The 18,007-nt window shown below is 44.3% G+C and overlaps 1 long non-coding RNA gene across 3 annotated transcripts in view; it reads left to right on the top strand.

Moving 5' to 3' along the window:
* The window catches only part of LOC112658542 (uncharacterized), a 21,737-nt gene extending 3,730 nt beyond the window's left edge, over positions 1–18,007 (top strand). Inside the window, exons 2-6 of one of the 3 annotated variants that reach the window (XR_003135770.3) lie at positions 8,973–9,081; positions 9,431–9,565; positions 10,187–10,338; positions 11,620–11,762; positions 17,809–18,007. This is a non-coding gene — a long non-coding RNA (uncharacterized LOC112658542). Of the gene's footprint in view, positions 1–6,652; positions 9,082–9,430; positions 9,566–10,186; positions 10,339–11,619; positions 11,763–17,808 lie in introns of those variants that run through there. The other 2 variants (XR_007401401.1, XR_004804348.2) reach the window with 2 other exon arrangements.

Here is an 18,007-nt window from a genome sequence, read left to right as displayed (position 1 = left end):
ATGCTTTTGCAGGGGCGGCGCTCCCGGTGCAGGCCATGGGCCCCAACACCCCTCGATTAGAGGGATCTCAGGGGGTAGCCCCTCAGCCAGGGGGCTCCCGGCTGTGCCTTTTCTCCTCATGCTGCTTCATTCAAGGACCTGAGGTGGTGCAGGCAGGGAGGGGGCACGGCGGCAGGAGCTCTGCAGGGGCCGTGCACCCCGGGGCTGAGCCGTGTCCTGGAATCACAAGCTTCTTGCTCCTCATTCCTCAACAGCATTGGGTGTTTCATTGGGGCCGTTAGGACCATATCACATCATCGTTTTAATTTGCATTTGTAGGAGGAAAAGATTGCCTGTCTTTGCGTGTATTTATTTGCCTCTTCGGCCAAAGACGTATTTTCCTCTTTCATGTCTGCTCGCTTTTTTTTGGTGTTTCTATTGAACTATCTGTCTTTCTCTCATGGATTTGTAGGCATTTTTCAGACCTCCAGAACACAGACTCTTTGTTGATTATGTAGATCGTAAATATTTTTTTCCTTCCCTGGTTGTTTTTCACCTCTTACTAGTGCCTTTCGATGAACAAGTGGTCTTCATTTGAATATAGATCATTTTCCTCTTCTTTTTTTTCCTTTCATGACTAGTGACTCTTGTGTTCCGTTTGAGGACATTTTGTCTGCTTCACCATCAGGAAGCTACTTCCCTCTGGAAACCTTGTCCTTTTACCATCTACACTTATATCCGTGATCCATCTGGAGATAACTCTTGTCTGTGATGGTAGGTGGGAGATGATGGTGTAGAGAGGTTTTGAGCGCATTTAGCAGATGGATATCCAATTAGATCCAGCAAGACTTTTATGGAGAAGGCTCTGCTTCCCACACTTCCTTGCACCATCATCTCACTGATCACCACCATGAAGTGGGCAGTATCTGTGCGGGCTGGCTGCTGTCCTCTGTTTCCTCGGGTAACTTACTTATCACGGTGCCGGACCATCCTGCCCTAACCCCAACTCGCAACCTGAGCCGAAACCGCACGTTGGATCCTCAGCTGACTGGACACGCGGCCGCCCCAAGCCTAACTTGCTTTAGCAAGTGCTCGTTTCTTCCTGTAGAGCCAGAGGCGTTTTCCTCATGGTGGAAGTCTAAGAGGCCTCATACACTAGGTCTCAGGGTTGATGGCTGTTGGCAAATCTCCCCAGGTAGATAGTATATTACACGTATAGTCTATATAAGTCATTTTTTATTTCTAGAACTTGGCCTGAAACATAGTTTTATATATTAGTTCTGCCCCATTGCCATGTTTTCCTGTTCCAGGGGTGACAATTATACCTATTTTGAGTCCTCCTATCTTTGCAGACTCTGAACGATGGAGTGTCACAGGGCTCCGTGCTTTGGGTCTTCTTTCATGTTCTGCCAAGACCTAGGGCCTAGGGTTTCTTGCCTGCTCCCACGGTTTCAAGTGCCACGTAAATGCCACAGTGCTCAGAGTGGCAGCGCCAACCGTGACCTCGCTACCCAGGGCTAGACGAGTGCGTACAGTTACCCTCTGACACCGCTCTTGGATATTTAATATGCTCTTCAAACATAACGTGTCCAATGTGAATTTTTTTTTTTATTTCTGCCCCTGATTCTACGATGGGGTGCCCTGACTCAGAGAGTAGCAACTCCAGCCCGCTTGCCGGTGCTTCAGCCAAAACATTGGCCTCCTCTTTCTTTTCCACACTCACATCCAATCGAGGAGGAACTTATTCTCTCTTTGGAAACCCACCCGTGAGCTCTGCTTCCAGCACCACCGCATTCTTCCAAGCAATTGTCACTTTTTTCTTTAATTACTGCAGGAGCCTCTGACTGGCCTTTTGCCCCCTATGTCTGTTACTCTCTCTGTTGCCTGACTGATGCTTTAATATACAAATCATCCCACGTACTCGCTCAGTTCAAGATCCCCCCGAGGCTTATCCTTTCATTTTTTGGTGACCTTCAAAGCCATCCCACAGCCTATGTGGTTTCTTCTCTTAGTTTACCTCCTTTCTTCTGACATACCTTTATGATTTATGCCTTCACTTGACCCAGATCCCTGATCAAATCTCTCATCTGTGAGGCCAGAGTGGTCTTTCCTGATCATCTGCACCCTCCCTAGCATAGAAGTCCTCCCAGCTGTTTCTACCAAGTCCTTTACCTGTCTTACTTTTAGGATCCATCACCATGTGGGGCGTGTGTGTGTGTTCAAGGGCAATGCCTGCCAAATAGTGAGACCTTGGTAAACGTTGGTTGAATAAACAAAATTGCCTTTCCAAAATGCATATTTTAATTAAATTTTTAAAATATAATTTGAAAAGACATTTGCCGACCTCAGTGTGGTGTTCTATGACGTCGACTCATTTTGATTTGGACTGGACTGAGCAAATCACTGAGATCCAATAGAAAAATGCTTTCATTCCCTAAAATGGTTTTCCTCTCTCATTCAGATAGATGCCTCTAGGTTAATGTGAGAATCTGGGTCCATATCTGAGGAAGATACTCTTACTACTTAAATCAGAATTCCGAGGAGCATTGAGCTCACTCCAGTAATACTGACAAGATTTGCAAAACAGTAGGTTCCTCTGAGAGAATACTATTCATAGTAAGAGATTGTAAATTTTGCATGTGAGGTAACAAATGGAAACTATTCCTTAGTTCTTAATATTGCAGGAATCCCGAGTTTGGAAAATATATTTGATTTTTTACATTCCTCTTTAGTAAGATCTCTTAGCTCATTATTTCTACTTTAACCTGATGCTCAATAAGCTGTTCCTTGTGTTTTCTTAATTTGAATCTCTTTTTGATCATCATACTTCATGGTTGTTGATCATCTAGTAAATATAGATGAAAAGTGTTGTGTGTCTTGTAGGAATGCTGATACTAATGTGGGCCGATTGCTGTCTGGATCATATAAATAAGTGAAAGTGCTGCATAAGTCAAAATGTGCTATATATCAATGTTGTTAAGTTTGTTAGGATTACAATAATTATCATTGTTGTTAGGGATAAGAACTTTGCTCAATAAAGTCAGGGGTACGATCAATAACATTTCCTATTTTTGAAGACAATCAATGTAAACTTAACTAAGAGCTCTTCTCTTGCTTACCTAGCAGGAAATTCAATCTGGCCATTGCCTCTCCCTTCAGCCAGAATTGTGTGCAAAATTTTTTAGGTCTTCCTGAGAGAGTCGAAGCACTGAGCTGGGCCTACCAGTCAATGGCAACTAGTCAAACAAACTGGTTGCTGATGCAACTACAGATTCCTTCCTGGTTGGGTGCTTTGCTGCCTCCATGCCACGCTGGGGGAGGGACCCTAGAGGGGCCGGGAGCCCACGTGCCTGGAGTGCAACATTCCCATCCTGTAAAACAGAAGCTAAGTCCTCTCCATTGAGGCACAGGTATTTTATCAGTTAGAACTCAAAGTTGCTGGAATGCATCTGACTCTAAGCAGCTTAAACAAAATGGGCACATTATTATTATTTTTTAAAGATTTTATTTATTTATTCATGAGAGACACAAAGAGAAAGAGAGAGAGAGGGGCAGAGACACACCCAGAGGGAGAAGCAGGCTCCTCACAGGGAGTCCGATGAGGGACTCGATCCTGGGACCCCGGGGTCACGCCCTGGGCCCAAGGCAGACGCTCAACCCCTGAGCCCCCCAGGCCCCCAGATGGGCACATTATACGGCAATAAGCAGCTTACAGAGTTTCCAGAGGGGCCAGGAAAATGAGTTTAAATGCTTCGCGGCCGGATAAATGCCCATCCGCAGCAGGGGACCGTGCCCGTAGGACGGGGAGACGTTTCTGGGCTACACAAGTTTATCTTTCAATTTCCTGTCTTCTGGTGGCGCAGTGACAGTCGAGGGCAGGCATCCACCGGGTCATACGAAGGCGCTTCCCATGGTTTACCTTGTGTCTGTATCGATGAATTTCGGGCAGGATTGAGGCTCTGCTCTGCTGCCTTTCTGGGCGCCCTTCGATGGTTTGATCGATGCCGCCAAGTGTCCCTAGTTGTCAAGGGGGCAGCAGCGGACGTTCTGCGGAGTATCTGGTGCACCGAGCAATCTGCCTCGGGTCGAGCAGCCTGAGATCCTTGGTGCTCCTTCAGTGATGGAAACAAAATGACTGTTTTATGCAGATGCTCTTCATCACCTGCAAGGACAATTCCAGATAACTCCATTTCACGGTCCAATTCCCAGAGTCATCCGAGGGAACGTCTTGCAGCTAGCTGATCTCGGCCGACCAATGAGCCCGGAGAGCGTTCCAGAACAAATGTGCTGTAGTAGCCACGCGAAGACCTTTTAAAGGTTGAAGCCACTGATTTGTAGCTGCTACCCTGGGGAATTTTAGGCCACATTTCTTTTCTGTCTAATGGAAAGCTGTGGCTTTAATGATGCAAGTGGTCACAGGCTCCAGTGGGTGCAGAGCTGCTTCCTTAGGAGAGTCGAGGCCTCGCCTTGAGACACTCCTGTAGTTTCCATCCTGGAAAGGTAAAGTGGCGAGGACACTTGAGGTACTTCACTTTCTCAGGGAAAATGCCAGCCTTTTCTAGCGACAACTTCTTATCAGAACGACATACGTGTCTTTTCAAATAACACAGAAGAGTCTTCCGGCACTTGCCATTCAGCTACAGTTGTGGCTCCTCTCTTAATTGTTTGCTTCTTTCCTTCCTGCAAGGAGTTTGAAACAAGTTGGAATTAGTTGCTGAAACCTAGGCTTTGAGAATTTGAGAAATCCAGACTTGGGTTTTCTCTTGGCAAGTTGAGAGCCGGGGCAGCAGTGTGGGGGCCACGTTGCCCCCCGGTGGTAGAAGCCGGGCCGGGCTGCCGAGCCGCGGTCCGCGTAGATGAGGCTCAGGTCCCGCTCCCCTCGAGCTCCTGCTGTTCCCATGTTCCTCCCAGCCGCTCGCTTGCTCTCCTCGCCTGTGTCCTGGGCAGCTGAGTTTGCAACCTGTTGTCCTAGCGCACAACCAGTTAGTCCCTCCAAACAGGAATTTTGAGGAATTTCTTTATTTTTTTAAAGCTTACATGTCAAAATGTTCGTATCTAGGTTTTTCTAGGGAAAAGATTCATAGCTTCCATCAAATTTTCATTAGAGCTTAAGATCCATTACTTTGGATGCTCTGTCTCTCTCCCCTTCATTTTTTAATAGTCGAGTTATGAGTGTGTTTCAGTGTAAATGTTTTAAGTCCTTGGAGCACCTGGGGGCTCAGCGGTGGAGCACCTGCCTTTGGCCCAGGGCATGACCCCGGGGTCCCGGGATCGAGTCTCACACTGGGCTCCTCACAGGAAGCCTGCTTCTCCCTCTGTGTCTCTGCCTCTCTCTCTCTCTGTGTGTCTCATGAATAAATAAATGAATTCTTAAAAAATACTTTAAGTCCTCTTTAGGGAATTACGTATAGTATAAATGCTGTAATAGGATTAATACTGATAATAAATAATGGAGAACATGATACTGTCTGGAAGCTAGCTTGGTCTTAAAGATGTTCCAGGCTTGTTCCTCATCTGTAAGTCACAGGGGTCTCAGATTCTCCCGGAGACAGTGGTGAATTGGAGACCTGGACATTTAGGGACATTCTTTCTTGTTCACATCAACTTGGGGGGCTCCTCGGAGTCTAGGGCTCTCCACCTGAGGAAGTGTCTCCATGAACAAATTGTCAGAGGCCCGACTGCTAAAGGGAGGCACACGGCTCTGTCACGGCGAAGGCTCTGCAGCCCAGCAAGCGGGCATCAGCTGCGGAGAGCGCCTTGCGGGGGAAGCTTGAGGGAATCCACGTCTGGTGGAGGGAGACTTTGCCTGCCGCCTCGGACAGCGCTTGCGCTCCATCTTCCCGTGTATTCCCTCACCTGCCTCAGGACTTTTTCTATTGCTTTCTACCCCTCTTCCTCCGCCCCTCCTTCTTAATTCTTCTTCTTTTCTTCTTCTTCTTCTTCTCCTTCTCCTTCCCCTTCCTCTTCCTCTCCTTCTCCTTCTTCTTTCTTCTTCTTCTTCTTCTTCTTCTTCTTCTTCTTCTTCTTCTTCTTCTTCTCTTCTTCTTCTTTTCTTCTCCTTCTCTTCATCCTCTTCCTCCCCTCCCACTCTTCCTCTTCCCACTCTTCCTCCTCCCACTCTTCCTTCTCCTCCTCTTCCTCCTCCTCCTTCTCCTCCTCTTCCTCCTCCTCCTCCTCCTTCTTCTTCCTCTTCTTCTTCTTCTTCTTTTCTTCTTCTTCCTCCTTCTTCTTCCTTCTTCTTTCTCCTCCTTCTTCTTCTTGTTCTTCTCCTTCCTCCTCCTCTTTCTCCTTTTTCTTCTCCTTCTCCTCCTCCTCTTCCTCCTCCTCCTCCTCCTCCTCCTCCTCCTCCTCCTTCTTCTTCTTCTTCTTCTTCTTCTTCTTCTTCTTCTTCTTCTTCCTTCTTTCCTTTCTCTTCATCCTCTTCCTCCTCCTCCTCCCCCTCCCTCTCTTTCTCTACCTCTTCCTCCTCCTCCTCATTCTTCTTGGAATACTTACTATAGCAGACAAATCCTTCATTTAGAATTTCTGGGAGGTAAAGAAATTGTAGTATTGTAAGGTACTGTTTGTATAACATATGTAAAATCCTTAAAAAATGCCTCCAGAAGAAGGCATTGGTATATCTGGAGGAAACAAAATACTGTGATTTGCCTTCCTCTTTGCTCATATTGGAAGCTTTGAGTGACTCATTTTCCCACATGATTGAACACTTGGAAGATTTGGTAAATAATCTGAAATTTCATCAAACCGCTGATAAGAATGTAGCCCCAACATGTCGCTGTGGCAGTTTTGACATTGTGCATTGGGAATGGAAGTCTATAGACTTGTACAGAGAAAGAATGGGCTGGTAAGATCTCCTCTAGCATATTTCTGAAGAACAGCCACTCTAGAGGAAAGCATTTTGGGAAATCACTTCAAAAGTATGGAGCAAGAAAAGGAAAAACTGTGACACACTGTTGTTTTTCATAAATCAGCATGCAAGCTTGATTATTTTATAATTGTTATTTCATTTTTTTTAGCTTTGTTAAATCCTGTTTTGCTCTTTGGCAGAAGGTCTGAGTCAATTTTATAAATATAGTGATAATTGGAACTGTAATAAGTACCAGTGAGTGGTGTTTCTTCAGTGATGGCTTGTGCCCGGAGGTGAATCACTCCACTTCAAATTCTTTGGCACCTTGTGGGAAGCCCTAGCACTACGAGGGCTGGAAAGGAGTATTAAGTGTGTTATAAGCAGAAGGATTTGTTCTTCAAAATGGATGAAGAGAGGTCGGTCAGGATGCCGAACAGGGGCCCTGCATGCGGAAAGGATGGCTGGAGGCTGAGGCAGGGGCAGAGGCTCCCAGACTCACCCCCCCCACCCCCCGGGCACAGGAGCTGCTGTACCACCTGGCTCAGGTGTGATATGGATGGAGTTGAGCAGAACTCAGTGGGCTCAGTGCTCCCCATGTCCTCCGGCACCGCCGATTCTTACCCGGCCCTTTGTGGAGCTCCAGGGTGCAGGATGAAAGGCAGCTTGGCTCCTATTATCAAACTCCAGATTCAATTTTAGGGTACAATGCAATGAATTGGGCTGGGATCAGTAGTACTAATGACAGCTCTTAGAAAAAGATGAACTTCTTCTTACCATCGTAAAAAAATTCGATTTTTATAGTACCTAATAAGATAGTCTTATTTTGATCTGTTTATAGGATAAAAATATGCATATATAATGTAGAGATGAAGAATAGGGATAGAAAGAAACGAGAAGCTAGAAGATCTGTTTTCTAGGCCTACTTGGCTACTAACCTATGACATCAAGCGTCTTCAGACATTACTGTACACCTGGGGGTATTGTTAACATGCAGGTTCTGACTCAGGAGGTCTGGAGGGGGGCCACTCTAACGAGGTCCGGGGGATGCCTGGCTGGTCCTCAGTCCCCACTTAAGACCATATGATCTGAGTCAAAGGCTTGAGTGATCTCTGTCACTTGTCACTTCATATGAAATGTCACCTTCTCCCTGGGGTCTTCCTGGCCATGTAGGCTAAGGGGGGGGGGCACTTCCCACCCTATCCCCTTAACTGCCTTCACTTTCTTCATTGCCTTTACTCCATAAATGCTTATTTATTTATAGTTTGTCTCTTCCCAGTAGAATGTAGTTTCCATGAGGCAACAGCTTTATTTATTTACTTTTTTAAAAAAAATTATATCCTGAGTGTATGAAGGAGTGCCTGACATATACAGAAGCACAGCACAGAATGAATGGATGAGCTGATGGCTGAATGAATGAGTTTTCCCTTCATCATGGAATGTGTGACATCTTTGGAGTCCAGGGCCTTTTGAAAGATTAAACAATTCCACCTTTGATCTAAGCGTATGCAAGAGCAGTGGGGGAGCCCTCGACATTCAGTTCGTCACTGAATTTGATGTAGGCTACAGGGCGTCTGCAACTATGAGTTGCAAAATTGTACCCTATTTTGCAATTTCTGTTGTGATAAAACTAATCCTAGGAAAATCTTGGCTGGAGACGTCAGACGTTCTTAACCTTCCAGGCCTTAAAAGGTGTGGTTTCTCAGGATTACATGGGTAACTGGAGCTCCTCCAGGATTTCTTCCATTTCAGCCAGTGCCAGAAGATAGGAGGCCCCTCTGCCCTTCTTGCTTGTGGAGTTCCCTAGTCCCCAGGCTGAGGAGATCTGCCGTCGGGCAAGCTGAGTTAGAGTTCCAAACAAGGGACGCTCCTGAGGGTGCAGGCAGGACTGCAGCTCTCAGCAGTGGAAGGCGTGGTTTGTAAAACACAACAGGCAGAGGACAAGGGTAACTGCAGGTCAAGGGCTGATTGCTTCGTGCGGGGAGAAAGGAGGCGGGGTGGGGGGGTGGGCGGCGAGGTTCTCCCCCACCACAGCATTCTGAGCAATAGTGACTTTCATTAAAGCGATCGTCCTTGTTTTACTTGCCTATCTATAAAAAAATCATCCGTGTGAACACATTTTGAAATACTTTTTTCCCATCATTTTCAGGACCAAACCTCACATTTTAAAGTATTCCCCCCAAGAAAGGTCCCGCCTTGGGTGTGTGGCAGGGCAGCAGAAGGCGATAAGCACCAAGGAGACACAAATGACTAAGAAGGTGGCCTTCAATACTCTAACTCCAAATTTAAAACTAATTTATCTTAATTAAATTAATTAAATTGCAAACTGCTAAGAAAAGATGTGACTTGAATTAGTGTTTGTTCTTTTTCCTTGCCAAGAGTGAAAAGGCAAGTAAGTTAGTGTTAGTTAAAATCTAGATGATTTAGGTAAGTTAGTCAAGCAATAATTTCAGCCAGAAGTTTGGCCACTTCTCTTCAATTCCAAGGTATACCTGCTAATCTTCTCACTCATGGAGAAGCAAATTGTCCAGATTTGTGGCTGATGTCTTCTACGACAGAAGCCCCTACCCCATTTCTCACAAGAGGCTGTCTCAAAATGATGTCCAGGTATTGCGTGGTGGCTGCGGGGAAGTAGGAGGAGAAACCCACGGTGGGGATGCCAGCTGGTGATGGCGCTGCTGGGAGGCACTTTTTCTTCTCTGAGAAGCCCGTTAAACCGCAGGGACTGGAGAGCTCTCCCAGGTAAGCCCTCTGGATTTATTGGGACGGAAGCGTAGTCTACCTGCCAGACTGTAAAATTCCCACACGTCGAGCTTTATTGCCTACAGATCTGAACTAGAGGTGACACGGTATTGGCATCTTCTTCTAACATGCATCTGTTGAGAAATGGAAAAGCAAAGAGCCAATGCTCATGAAATGATCGCTCCGCCAAACGTGGCCGCATCCTGTATCTATGAAAAAGATCATTAATGAGAGAAGTCAAAGATGTCAAAGATAACAGGGCGATAAATGAATTAATAAACTCTTCTCATCATGAAAGTCATGAGGGTGGTGGACCCGTGCGAGGGGAGTCCTGCTTTGTGGATGAGGTAGTACAATAGGGTCAAGACCATGTCCTTGAAGAAGACAGCGGTTTTGATAAGGGGAAGTACACGTACCTACACTAGAGATGCACAAAAGCATTTTTTTATAACCCATAATGACAAAATGCTTTTAGAGACTATTTTCTTAGGTCTAAAGTATTATTGCAAAATCATGGCTGTGGGGCTTTACCAGTGGTAGCGTTTTAGTCATGCAATAAATATTGCATAAAATAAAATAAAGGATTTCCCCTAAATATGCAGAGGTCACTTATCTTTCTAGCTTACTTCATGGGGCTGAGAGGAGCTTGACAAGTACCCTGAGATGCTTGGTAAGGAAGGCTTCCTGCAGTGGTTGAGGTAGTCACCGTCTTGGGCCAGAAGCATACACCTCACCGTATAAACCAGGACTGAAGAGCTCCTAGGACTTTAAAGGTACGGTGGCAGGTGACTACCATATGGGGGCTTGTGGGTCACAAGGAAGGGATTCTACCATTGGTGTAGTAAATTAGGCCATAATATTTGAACAGCCATGAACTAATGGATAATCACCAGCTAGCAATAGTGAAAAAAAAACAAAACAAAAACAAAACAAAACAAAAAAAACATGTAACAATCGTTTGCTGTTGACTAAATGGCTATACTCTTTTATTAATTATTTGGTTTAGTGTCTGACCAGCCTGTTTCCCATGATGGCACCCTTTCAGAAGAACCAGGGTGGCTGAAGTGATATTTTTCCACATTGTGACAGATGTTTCTAGACAAATAGGGTATTTTACACTGAGTATACAGAAAGCATGGCCAATATTTGGATACACAGAATGGTAAAATGAATGAAAATGCCCTTTTAACCAAATGGATAGACATCCTATTAGATTCTTTTCATTAAATGGCCAAAAAGCACGTGTCACATCTGGCCTATTGTTCAGTCACTTTCCAGTCAAGTTCTTAAGTGATTTCCTAGGCCATGAAATGCATGTTGAAAGGGGTCTTTTTCACTCTGCTGTGGCCTCTCCTCTTGAGCTGACATTACACAGTGCACATCACTGTCACTGTCACAGCATGAGCTGGATATTTTGGGCAAAACCTCTTTCATATGGATGTCAGATACTACTGCCAGCATTACATGTTCAGAATTCAGATCTTGTATTCCAGAAAGGATTTTTTCCCCCTCTTGGTTGTATTGACTCTTTAAGATTTGTTGTTAAACCATCTTCAGTGGGCCCTATAAATGGTGAATTTGTGAAGAAGGTTAATATTAATAATTTCATTTTATGGCAAATCCACAACGATGGCTTGGTTAGGGAATGCTGATTATTTTAACATCTTAGGATCCAAGATTTTTTTACTTGATATTCATTTACATATTTGTGTGTGTATCATATATATTATATATATCATGCTTATATAGAAAATAATGATAAAAAGCATATATAGAGAGATACACAGGTTTTGTTTTGACCACCATTTTCCATACAAACATCTTTTGTTCTCTTCTCTCTTATACGGTAAATGTCTATGTTAAGCATATTACCTTGCATACAACCTAGGAAAAATCAGGCACCTCTGAGGTATATAATCAGCTATAGCATAATTGGTTAGATACATTGAGGGTAATTTTTTATAATCTTTCTGCATTAAAGATCAAAGTCCTGCCCATCAAGTTAACAGAACTCAGAAACGTTGGCAAATACATTAACTGGTCTTTTCTTTCAGGTCTGATTTTGATCATGGAACGTCAGTCTTAGAAGTAAGAAAAAAATATCCTACCTCTGGCATTACTTACAGCCTTGGAGAAGGCACCTGACTTCTTTTTTATTTACCATGTCTATAAGAAGTTGGATTTGGAAAGGTTCAAGGTAATATTTTGCAAAGAAAGTGTTAACATTTGTTTAGAAAAATTATAAAAGACATTTAGGAGAGAAAAAAATGTTTTGGGGCTTCTTAAAGCTTTTTATTCAGACCCAGGATGGAATTTTTATTCAGGGTGGGATTTCCTTCTGTGGGGGAGATGACTAGATGAGAAACATTTCTTTCTCCCACCCGGTTGCCATGAAAAAGACTGACTGATACGGGGGCGTTACAAACTCGAAAGGGTTACAGTCAGGAAATGCGTGCTGGCGTGGTGGGTCTGACGGAGCCTGGGATCTCAAAACGTAAGTGGCAGGTACCTGGGAGAAGTGTGGGAAGCGGAGATGTCCAGCTTGGTTTATTGATAGTACGGGACGTCTCATAAGGCAGACAGAGCAGCATCTAGAACCTTAATCAGGCCCCATTCTGCCATGGAGACAGGCTGACACATGGTCAGTGTCCGAGACGCAGCAGCAGGTACCAAGGACTAAACCATAGCATGACAGGTGCTAGGCGAGGGTCACTGGAAAGTACTGTAGGTTTTTACTGATGTCACTCCAGGCAGATTATGAAGGTTGCAGCGGAGGAAGGGAGAGATGGAAATCCTCTTCATACTCCTGTGAGTTTCTTGGTGACGCAGGTTGGCCCATGGAGCATCTGCATTATGCTTTTACCCCGGTACCTACCCCAGTGCCTGACATTCAGTATGTGCCCCGAAGACATGTGCTGTTGAAAGAAATATCAGATTATCAATACGGATGAATGGTGTGAGTTTGATCTTGATAAATGAGAACCATAGATCATACTTGACATTCTGAGAAAAACATTGTTTTGGGTTGGTTCACCATGACAGTATAATGAGAAAAGCATATATTTTTATATAAAAATAAGTATGAGTATTGTCTATGAGACAGTAAAAATAAAGCTTTCAATACTTTGTTGATGACTTGTATTACTTTTTTAAGATTTTATTTAGTTATTCACAGACACACAGAGAGAGGCAGAGACACAGGCAGAGGGAGAAGCAGGCTCCATGCAAGGAGCCCGATGTGGGACTCGATCCCGGGTCTCCAGGATCACACCCTGGGTTGAAGGCAGGCACCAAACCGCTGCGCCACCTGGGGCTGCCCATGACTTGTATTACTTAAGGATTTATATTGTATTTATAGTAATTAGTGGGCTTGTTGCAATTAAATGCTGGTTTTGATGCATAGACAAAATACACAATAAATATTTATAAAAAAATAAGTGAATGCAATTTATAATAGGCTGTTCGTACCATCAATTTAATCTATAAGTATGTGAAATAATTATATTAATAGAATTATCATGGAAAAGATGGGGAATATAATAGGTAATATCTGAAGAATATACACTGTCTTCTGACTTAGTCGCAGGGTTAAAAAAAGTAGCAGGAAAATAATTTTGCTCATTCTGTCACTCTTAGGCAAAGCTAAGATATTTATAGTTTCCTTTTAAGAGAAGAGTGTACTTTTTTTATAGTGCAATTTTTATAAATGATAATTGTAAGTTTTGATAAAAATTAATGAATTCTAAAAGAAATGATCTCCTCCAAAAAATCTGAGTGTAAAAACAAATTTCTTTTTGTCAAATGATATTTTTTAGAGTGATTGCAAATTAAAATTTATTCTCATGTTAAAAATTGGGCCTCTGAATGTAAAAACATTCATAGGCATAGAAAAGGAGAATGTATTACAAGTATAAAATTTCGGAATGAATTCTTTATTTTCGAATGTAGCGTGTATGATAATTGTCATTAAACTCAAATATTCTATGAAGAGGACTAGAGACAGAGGCTGTGTTCTTTTGGTTCTGAGGCCTGGAGAGAAGGAAATGTAGTCTACACGTCGCCTGATTTTATCTCGTGTCTCTTTTATCCACAGCATTTACATTTTTTTGTCCTTCCTTCTAATTGGGCTTGTTTATCTCATGTGCTAGGTCTTCATGGTTTATTCAGCAGCTCTGGTGAGGCCTGTTAAGGGTCCTGATTTGTTTGCTTAGCACACTTTTGGGAAGAAAAAGAGCCACTATGTTCCAGCAGACAATACAGTCACCGTTTAAAAGGACGGTTCCACACAACCTGTTTGCTCTTAAAGCGTAGATCTTCCCTTAGTGACTCTGCTTTCTCCAAGGTCTGTCTACAAGGGAGGAGGAGAAGCCCGCCTGCTTCAGATGACTCCGCGGAGATTCCGATTCTTGACGTTGTCTAGTAGGAAGGGGACCTGCGGGGCAGGCCTGGGCCCCTGTAGCCCGGGTACCGCGCTGGAGCCCTGTGGGACCTGGGCCCCCTGACCCCTGCAGGCTCACCGAGCCCAAGCTCCCTGGCCTGGCCCCCGACCCCTGCAGGGTCACCGAGCCCAAGCTCCCTGGCCTGGACCCCGACCCCTGCAGGGTCATGAGCCCAAGCTCCCTGGCCTGGACCCCGACCCCTGCAGGCTCACCGAGCCCAAGCTCCCTGGCCTGGCCCCCGGCCCCTGCAGGGTCATGAGCCCAAGCTCCCTGGCCTGGCCCCCGTCCCCTGCAGGGTCATGAGCCCAAGCTCCCTGGCCTGGCCCCCGTCCCCTGCAGGGTCATGAGCCCAAGCTCCCTGGCCTGGCCCCCCACCCACATGCCAAGTGCCCCCTGGTGCAAAGCCCTGCGCTCCACCCGGTGGACAGTATGGAGAGCACTCGAGCACACGAGTGTCTGCAACTCAAGCCTTCAGTCCCGTGGGCCCCAGCCTGTTAAAGATGAAGATCTCTTTATCTTTCTTTAGATTTAAAAGATTTTATTTATTCATTTGAGAGAGAGAGAGGGAGAGCTCGAGTGCATCTGCACATCTGGGCAGGGGAGGGCAAGCAGAGGGAGAGGGGGCCACGGACTCCCCCCTGAGCAGGGAGCCCAGCTGCAGGCTCGAGCCCAGCACCTGGAGACCATGGCCTGAGCCACAGTCAGACGCTTCACCCCCAGAGCACCCAGGCCCCACCTTTTCCTTCTTTAGAAACAGCCGGTGTTCATTGACTATATACCGTGTGCCGGGCCCGTGCGCTGTCTCCGTGCTGAGTTCTTCATGCACACTATCTTCTCCTGGGGGGGGGGGGGGGCAGGGGAAGTGGACAGATACATGTATTTATTATTTTATTATTTTTAAAGATTTTATTTATTTATTCATGAGAGGCCCAGAGAGAGAGGCAGAGACACAGGCGGAGGGAGAAGCAGGCTCCACGCAGGGAGCCCGACCTGGGGCTCGATCCCGGGATCCCGGGGTCATGGCCTGAGCCAAAGGTGGATGCTCAACTGCTGAGCCCCCCAGGGGCCCCAAGATATATCTATTTTTTAAACTATTTTTTAAAATAGATATAAAATTCATCATTTTTTAAAGATTTTTTTTTTATTAAAGTTCAGTTTGCCCACATATAGCATGACACCCAGTGCTCATCCCACCAAGTGCCGCCCTCAGTGCCCGTCACCCTGTCACCCCAACCCCCCGCCCACCTCCCTTTCCACCACCCCTTGTTCGTTTCCCAGAGTTAGGAGTCTCATCATTTTAAACACTTTTAAGCGTGCATTTCAGTGGCATTACGTGCACAGTGTTGCACGACCATCACTGCCGCCTACTTCAAATCTCCACAAAGCCACACAGAAACTGTTCTGATTCAATAATTGCTTCCCCTTCTCCCCGCCCCAAGCCCCCGGGAGCCTCACGTGTGCTTTCAGTCTCTGAGCATTTGCCTGTTGGAGATACTTGGTAGGAGTGGGGCTGCAGAGCATCTGTTCTTTTATATGTGGCTTGTTTCATGGGGTCGAACGTGGCTGAGCCTCGCTTGCGCTGAGGCGTGTCTCAGGACCTCCGTCCTGTCCCGCGCGAGCAGTGCTTCCCGTGTGTATACTCTGCATTTCGTTTATCCAGTCGGTTGATGGACACTTGGGTTGTTTTTCTGTCAAGCTTCCAGTTTCTGCAATCGTAGACCGAGTCCGTGCCCTGATACCTCATCCCTTCCCAGAGTGACAGTGAAGCCATCCTCCCTCCGTATTCTCCTTCGTCCTTATTCCATTTAGAATCAGCTCTTTGCCCCTTTTTATTTCTCGGCTTTTGCTTTCTCTCTCTGCTAATGACTATCCTAGCCTATGTGTACCTATTTTTTTTTTCCAGAAGGCATAATTTCAGTGTGTTCACAATTGAGTTAAATTTCTTCTAGGATTCATTGCAGTGAAAATATCAGTGTAGATTTTTTTCTCTCAATTCATTGATTGATGCTTTACCATTTCCCCCCAGATCAAAAGGAATTACAAGATCTTTATATAATTTACCGAAATAGCATCCATCGTTTGAATAATTACTTGACCTCTTTGTTGAGTTTATTTTATTACAAATACATTTTTAACATTTTACGAGATCATTCTAACTATGCTGTATTTACTAGAGTCAAGGTGAGGCAAGAATGACTAAGGCTGTGCCCATGGAGGAAATTCCTCTATAGTTGTTGAAGTTTCTATAAAGCCCTGCTACTGAACTAATTTTACAGATTCCCTTTACTGATATCAGTTATTAATAAATTGGATTTAGAAAAAAAGTATTCCATATCCTTTATTCTCAGGAGAAAAGAAAATAGTTTAAACCAGGAACACCAATGAATTAAATTTAATGAGGACATTTGTGGCAATAATGATGGAGTGTCAAGGTCTCTAAGATGCGGCGTGCTAGCTATTTTTCATTCTCTTTAATTTACACATGAAGGCTTAAAGAGCTGTGGGCAAGCTCCTTCAAAGAAAAGAACATCACTGCTGAACCAAAGCTAATGCAAAATTATTTGAAAACTAGAGAGTCCTTTTAGCACACAATAATAGAGGAAAGCAGAGCTTTTATATTACAAAATATAAGCTTCTGTTTAAAGGATTTCCCCCTCTTTACCGTTCATATCAAGTACACCCAATTCATTTTTTATTCAGCTCCCAATTTTTTAGGCTGTGGTGGATCAGTGGGTCATGTGGGAGTATGGTGAAAAAAATGGTATTAAAAAAACAATCTTGGGATCCCTGGGTGGCGCAGCAGTTTGGCGCCTGCCTTTGGCCCAGGGCACGATCCTGGAGACCCGGGATCGAATCCCACATCGGGCTCCCGGTGCATGGAGCCTGCTTCTCCCTCTGCCTGTGTCTCTGCCTCTCTCTCTTTCTCTCTGTGTGACTATCATAAATAAATAAAAAATTAAAAAAAATAAAAAAATAATCTTATTTATTTTATTTTATTTTATTATTTTATTATTTTATTTTTTTGCCCAAATATTTTTTTATGAATTTATTTTTTATTGGTGTTCAATTTGCCCACATATAGAATACCACCCAGTGCTCTCCAGTCAAGTGTCCCCCTCAGTGCCCGTCACCCAGTCACCCCCACCCCCCGCCCACCTCCCCTTCCACTACTCCTTGTTCATCTCCCAGAGTTAGGAGTTTTTCATGTTCTGTCTCCCTTTCTGATATTTCCCACTCATTTTTTCCTCCTTTCCCCTTTATTCCCTTTCACTATTTTTTATATTCCCCAAATGAATGAGACCATCTAATGTTTGTCCTTCTCCGATTGACTTATCTCACTCAGCATCATACCCTCTAGGTCCATCCACGTGGAAGCAAATGGTGGGTATTTGTCGTTTCTAATGGAAAGATGAATGGATAAAGAAGATGTGGTTTATGTATACAATGGAATATTACTCAAAACAATCTTATTTTAACAATAACAGACTGGATATCGTTTAGTATTTCTTATATTCCCATTCATTTTGTGTAATGACACGCACAAAAAGTATGTAAATATTATCTTTAACAATCTTTGGGTGAGTGAAAGGATAGAGAGTTTATGCTACTATAAATTATAGTTGGAAATCTGACGCTGAGATGGTCTATACCTGTCAGGGAAACCAGCACAAAGAACAATTAATCCATCCTTTTGATTGTTTTCATAATCAATACCGATTTCTGTGGTTTCATTGACCCGGTCACAAATCACATTGAATCTTAACTTGGAAAAACCCAACACTTTACTTCTCCCTCTCTCTTTAGCTGACGCCTTTCCAAAGGAGATGCTCACCAAATGTTTGTGAAAGAACAAGATGAAAGACGACCGTGTGACTTGATGTCATTTCCCAGAAAAAAACAGACAACATGGCCAAATGGCACTCTATGGTCCAATGCCATTTGGACTAATGATTTATTCCTTTGACTTCTTTTTTAAGAAAGTAAAATAAACCCCCAAACAGCA

This window comes from Canis lupus, chromosome 12 (genome assembly GCF_003254725.2).
Source record: "Canis lupus dingo isolate Sandy chromosome 12, ASM325472v2, whole genome shotgun sequence".
Lineage (NCBI taxonomy): Eukaryota > Metazoa > Chordata > Mammalia > Carnivora > Canidae > Canis > Canis lupus.
This window is presented reverse-complemented; position numbering and strand designations above follow the sequence as displayed.